This window comes from Raphanus sativus, chromosome 2 (genome assembly GCF_000801105.2).
Source record: "Raphanus sativus cultivar WK10039 chromosome 2, ASM80110v3, whole genome shotgun sequence".
Taxonomy (NCBI): Eukaryota; Viridiplantae; Streptophyta; class Magnoliopsida; order Brassicales; family Brassicaceae; genus Raphanus; species Raphanus sativus.
The window spans coordinates 12,424,270-12,430,907 of NC_079512.1; the positions used below are offsets into that span (position 1 = coordinate 12,424,270).

At 39.7% G+C, this 6,638-nt stretch overlaps 2 long non-coding RNA genes across 5 annotated transcripts; both read left to right on the forward strand.

Annotated features, from left to right (window-relative positions):
* Positions 1-354: 354 nt before the first annotated feature.
* On the forward strand, positions 355-2,832 carry LOC108840850 (uncharacterized). 4 transcript variants are annotated; one of them, XR_001948005.2, is made up of 7 exons: positions 355-529; positions 652-757; positions 1,194-1,285; positions 1,673-1,918; positions 1,994-2,132; positions 2,224-2,333; positions 2,467-2,832. It is a non-coding gene; the product is annotated as an uncharacterized LOC108840850 (long non-coding RNA). The 4 variants fall into 4 exon arrangements; XR_001948004.2 differs by having other exon boundaries at positions 356-529; positions 623-757; XR_001948003.2 differs by having other exon boundaries at positions 356-757.
* Positions 2,833-4,019: 1,187 nt separating this feature from the next.
* LOC130504493 (uncharacterized) lies at positions 4,020-4,685 on the forward strand. Its single transcript, XR_008941290.1, has 3 exons — positions 4,020-4,248; positions 4,368-4,481; positions 4,566-4,685. It is a non-coding gene; the product is annotated as an uncharacterized LOC130504493 (long non-coding RNA).
* Positions 4,686-6,638: the final 1,953 nt, after the last annotated feature.

A 6,638-nucleotide genomic window follows, 5' to 3' on the forward strand; every position in this document is an offset into this window, starting at 1 on the left:
TAATCGAAAATATTTTTTCTGTTTCAGGTGATGTTATAAAATTTAAGTTTTTAAAGAATGTTTGTAATATTGATATGTAAGAAAATTATTTTTTCGTATTTCTGTAATTGATTTTTAAAAAGGTATATTAATGGAAATTTGGTACAGCAGACCATAGTGTCAATCAATTAACACAACATAACAACCATTTAATTTGGTGGTTATCTATCTATTTATATAAAGTAGAGTTCCCTCTCTCCAGGGCCCTCCACCTAGGATAACACGTCATTAATTCGAAGTCTCTGGTGTCGACACGTCGGATTAATGATACTCTGCTTTCTGAGCTTTTTTGTTTTGATGTTACTTCATAATGGACTTCGTCTCTGCGGCCCAGAAACCTTTGCATCCAACCCTAATCACTCTGCACTTCTTCTCCTTCGCTTCCTCTCTACCTCTCCGGCGGCGATATGTCGATTGTGCTTCTGTAACGGTTGTGATTACTGCGTAATTACTCCCAGTGTTTTGATTCGTCGTCTGTGTGTATAAATAGGTTTGTGCCTCATTCGATTTCCATTTTCGTGATATCTGAACTCTCTGCGTATTTGACTCTTGCTCTTCGACTCTCTCTATGGCTATCTCCAAGTTGTTCTTCTCTGACCTGAGAACCGGCAGGTGCTCCTCCGTTGTCGAGGCGAGGCTGCTGCGGTTCTGGGAGGCCAAGAATGTGAAACGTGGTGGGGAGCTCATGTGGGCAGATCTGCTATTCGTGGATGTCAATGTGAGTGTTTCTACCCGATTTGATGTTCTACCGATCCATTGTTTTGAGTTCTTTGGTTTTTCTGATTTTTTTTTAATCTTTTCTTTGACTTTGTGTTAACTCACGTGTTCCCTTCGCCATGATATGAGTTCTGTTGTTGTTTATGTCGGTCTGACCTTGATACTTGGGTTTTGTAGTATAGTTCGGGTTACGTAGGACTTATCAGGACCCTTCAGATTTGTGATATATTAAGTTTACCGTGTAGCTGAACATATTAAAACAGTTTTTGTGAATTATATGATCGTGATTCTTCATAAACAACATAATTTATGATCGTGATTCTGCAATATAATTTGTATTTATATAGTGGATCTTGCTTGCATAAAAATGACATCATCTCATGTGTTTTCGGTCTTGCTTTCCTACAATGATGTGATCTATGTTGTTTTCATTGCAGGAAGAGCATGACTGCTACCATTAATGTGAAGATGTTCGTGACCCATTTAGAAACAAATGTTGGGTTGTACAAATCCAGATTTGATTGATCAGGTGAGGTGTTGATAAAAAAGGTTTCTCACCTTATTGCTTTAAATTTCAAAATATACTGCTACAGATCTTCTGTAATTCCTATTTATTTAAGAGTATTCCCTAACTGGTCACTGAGATAACGGTTACCATCTTCTCTAGATTGCTCCTGAGCAAGATTACCATTGTCTCATTGAGTCTTCTATTGTATCCATCCGGATCCTTATATATAAAGATTAGCAACCTAACAAAAACTAGAAATAATCATCTTTTTTTTTCATTTTTCTATGGTCATGCGATCTTCTTGAAGTATTGGGTTCACAAGTCTGTGATTGATATGGTGCATTCTCTGTCTCTGTTAGTAATATATACTATCTCCAGTGACTAATTTACCTTGTTCCATTGTTATAGACGCATTGAGTGACAAACGCGGCCAATGTCGTTGGAAAAAAATGCGGGAGGGAAGATAGCCACATTACAGCTGGTGGACATGGAGTGCGATTACCTTACTGTTGGATTTTTCAAGAAGCTTCTCCAGCTCTGAGAATGTTTCTAGGTTGTGGTCGTCCAGTAGCTCCACTGCTAAAGAGTTATGCGAATGTGGAAACGCTTAGCATATCTGAGCTCAATGATTTTGTCATCACCGCTCCGTCCCAGGTTTGTTATCAGAATTATGATCTTCCATAGCGAATGAGTATATTATGGGCGTAATCCTACTTTACAACCATGCAGGACATTGGTTTTATTTGTACCGGAAAAATTACTGGAAAAAAGTTGGACAAGGGATGGTGCTACGTTTCATGTTCAAACTGTTCCAGGAAACTTCAACGGTCTGTCTCATCTTTCACATGTGTGCTAAGCGTTTTCTCCGGTATGTACTAACTCCGAGCAGCTTGATCACCTACATTGAAACTACTGTCATAACAGCAAGTCACCTTTGGAATTTGATACATTTTTTTTAGTGCGCTAGATACCGTGTGGAGATGTCAGTTGCAGACGAAACTGGAGAAGGTTTGTTTGTTGGGTTTGATGGAGCTTCAAAATGAGGCCTTATGAAGCTGTCAATCTCTTGGTGCGTCATTTTAAACTGTGCTCTATTTATGAGCTGACTATTTGTTGATCGCATTGTTTCATTGTACATGCTATTGATGGTGTCAATATCTATTTGTGTCACTTGACCAAATGTAATCTCTTTACGTTTGAAGGTACTTGAGAGAAGTCAGTGAAGCCTAATCATCTGAAGATAATTGATGAGGCATAACAAAATACACTTGCAAAAAGACTAAGAGGAGAGTTAACAGAAAAAAAATAACTATAAGAAAAAGAGGGGAGGGAGCTAGAGAGAGTTCACATCATGACGTTAGTTACGAATTCTGCGAGGTCCAAAAAAGACCCCAAAATAGGGAGGAAAAAAAGTTAAGAGTGAGTGAGTTTCTTAGTTATGTACAATGAGTTGGCTCTTTCAGTACATCAATTTGGTGATTTAGTGTTTACAAGCCAGCTAAAAACATGAAAAGGTGAGAAAACAGACTACGGCGTCTAAAATATATACAACCAAGTTTGGTAGTTGACATATCCTGACAAATATGATGATCTTTTTTTCTTAATATGATAATCAACAACCAAGATATATATCAGATAGCTGAAGTTTAAACTAGACAATATATTAAAAATTACTCTCCACAACAAAAAGTGAAAAATAATAATACAATCTATACTAATACAAAAAAAAATTGAAACAAAGTTATAGCAAATTCGTTAAATATAAATGATTAATCTTTATATAATATAACCAACATAGAAATCAAATACAAAAAGTTATAGAATAAAAATAAAACAGTAACTAATTCTACTCTGAAAAATAAATAATAATTTATATTTTAAAACTTTTAATCATTTTGGATAATTTTTTATTTGTCAAATATTTCAAATTTATATCATAATTACCAGTTTCATATTTTTGGTGTACTTTCTAGCTAATTGTAAAAGGTTATAGTAAATCAGTTAATTTATTGTTTTGTATTATCTAAATTAATATGTATAACATAAACTACGAAAACGCAAACGATTGATAAACAAAAATATGATATTTTTGACATTTGTATCATAATATTTTTAAACAAATTATTTTCGACAAAATATTGACATTTGCATTATAATATTTTATAATAATAATTTATTTTCAACAAGATAACAAAATATTTAATATAGTATAAATTTAATTAACTATATTTTACCAATTAATATGTTTTATTCAGTTTTTTATTTACTTACCCGCCCGTATGGCGGGTTTTACCCTAGTAGTACTATATAAATTAACTCGAAAGTGTAATTCTAGTACATCCCATTTTCACATTCTGTTTTTTCTAATAAACTTTTTTGTAATATTCTAATTTGTGATAAATAATCAAATATTTAACAAACTTGATTTGATTACCTATTTCACCAAAATTTATTTATTTTTAAAACATTCATCTATAAATAATTTCGTAGTTGACAGAGTAGTAGAAATACGAGTGCACTGACAGACAGGAAGTGATTTGTGATCTATTTATATAAAGTATAGTTTCATCTCTCCAGGTTGAGCCACGTCGTCATCCACGTCAGAAACTCATGTCTCTCCAGCTTGACACGTGTACTCATCAAAGCCCGTTCACTTTGATTTTTCGTTTAACCTAACTGTCGCCGTTCCGAATCCTCTTCCCACGCGATCCAACTGAGAAACAACAGCCTTTAAGCATTGAATATGAAGTAAACAACAACTGAGAAACAACAGCTTCAATGCTTCTTTACTTCATATTCAAACTCGCAAATGGAGTATATAGAGGGTTTGAGCGTCTTCCCAATCATCTATGTGGTCCGCCTTTAATCGCATAACCCCAAAGCTCTCTCACCAGTATCCGATAATGGCTAATCAACCCCAACTCTCGGAGGTTAAGACATGAGGAGATTTGATGTGTATTGATCTGGTCCTGCTGGATGGAAAGGTAGCTACTGTAAATTTTGATATACTTTTTTGTTGCCTCACTTGCTAATGGTATCATTTGTTAACATATTTCGATCTGTGTTCTTTGTTTATCGGTCTGTTTGTTTTCTATTGTTTTAGATTGTTTGATATCGTAGATATTCAGCACCTGAAATATCCTTCACGACCTTTCACTCTCGAAACAGTAGCTTCCCGTCATGGTGAATTCTCAAACCCCACTTGAGAATTGGGATGGTATGCGTTGAATTGTTCTTCCAAAGTTGAGATTTTTGCAAATTTGTGTTTATATATCTGCCCGTTTTACTTCCTTCTGTGCAGGCTGATCAAGAACTAGAAGCTATCAGGCAGAGGAGAATGCAAGAGTGATAGTTCAACATAGCACTGTAACTTCTAATTTCTAATAACCTTCAACGTAAGCCAGTTCTGTTTTTTTTTCAATTGAGAAAATTGCACTTTGTGACTCATTCTGAACCAACCTGATGTGTAGGGGAAGCATGCAATCATCAGAATCCATATCAAGAGAGAGCACAAGAAGATGCTAAAAGGTGTGTATCATTTGTTGTCTATTAGCTGAAAAATAAACTCTATGTTGAGCTAAATTATTCTCTGATTGGAAAATATGTTCAGAGAAGCTGATGAACGCAGAGCAAAAAGCAAAAAGCTCTGTTCTAAGAGTTTAACGATATCATTGAGTGTTAATTTGTCTCGAATGTGTTTACAGATCCAGAGGCGTCGTCCACCACAAGAACTGTTGGGGATGAATTGTCACCATCCACAAGGCTCAGCGAACAGGAGGCCCATTACTGTCATCTAAAGGATAGTCGGCTCTAAGCCGGCTCCAAATGAGTCGTGACTCGGCTCGTGCCTCCTCTGATCAGAAGACGAGCAGCCGAAAGCGCCGACCAAGAGGCTCGGGCCGAATAGTCGTCCCGATTGGGCCTGCAAAGTCAAAAGGCCCATAATAAAAAAGGATGAATTAGGTCAAAACTGGCCGACCTAAGAGACTATATAAGGAGTTGAGGACATGAAGAAAAGGCATCACCACTTAGACACACAGACTTGCGGCTAGATTAGGGTTTCCATTACTCTCTTTGTATCTCGCCGCTTTCTCTTGTACTTCCGGCTAGGAGCTTACCGAGCATCGACTAGCCGGCTTTCTTACTCTTGTACCCTCGTTATTCCGACTCTAATAAAACGTCTCTGTTCATCCCACTCTTGAGTTCTTTTACTTTCTGTTGACCAAATTCACCTCAAATAATTGGCGCCCACCATGGGGCTGATCAGAGTAACGTTTCTTAGACCGATATAACGATTGGTGACTCGAACCCCGGCACTTCCGGCGAAGCGCCCGAGCTTACGCCTCCGCCTCCTCCTCCTTTTCTCTCGTCGGACTTCATGAGCTCCGTGATGGCTCGTCTCGCGCATCAAGAAGAAGTCCAGAAAACGACGAACGAGCAGCTCGCTGCCCTCGTAGCCGCCCTCACCGCTCCTGCTGGACCTACAAACCGTTCACAGCCCGTCTGCCGGCATCTTTTCCCTCCAACGCCGGCGGAAGACCGCGCCGTCGACGAATCTGACCCTAACGGGCCCCCTGCCGTCTACCCTACTCCGACGACAGCAGACCCGACGACGATTCGCGAGATCGCCGAGCTCAAACTCAGCCTTCAACAAATGAGCTCGCAGATCCACCAAGCGACGAGCGCAGCCCCTCAGATCGACAGCGTCATCGCCTCCACTTCGCGCTCGCCCTTCGCTAGCGAGCTAACCAGGGTCCAGCTCCGCAAAATAGAAAAACTCCGCCTCCCCGAGTACAAACCCGGTGGCGACCCTGTCGAGCATCTAACAACCTTCAACATAGCTATGGCCAGAGCTCGCCTTTCCGACGAAGAGAAGGACGCAGGATACTGTCAGCTCTTCGTCGAGACACTCAACGAACAAGCGCTAACCTGGTTCTCGCAGCTCAGCGAGAACTCGATTCGCAGTTTCCGAGACCTCTCAGCTGTATTCCTCAAGACTTACATCATGTTTACCAAGCGGGCAGCGACCGCTTCCAGCCTGTGGAATATGGCGCAAACAAAGGACCAAAGCCTCAAGGACTACATGGAAAAGTTCAAGACGATCGTTTCGCGAGTCGACGTTCCTGATCACATCGCTATCGACGCCTTGATGAACACTCTCCTCGTCAACTCGAAGTTTCGTAAGGACTTATATTCCAACCCTACGACTTCGCTCCCTGACGCTATCGCCCGATCTCACAACTTCATCCGAATGGAAGAAGATACCAAGACGATAATCCGAAAGCAGAACGCCGCCAAACCTGCTGCAGCCAAGAGTGCGGGTGCTCAGACCGAGCCACGCCAGCACACACAAGGTGATAATGGCGGCAAAAAG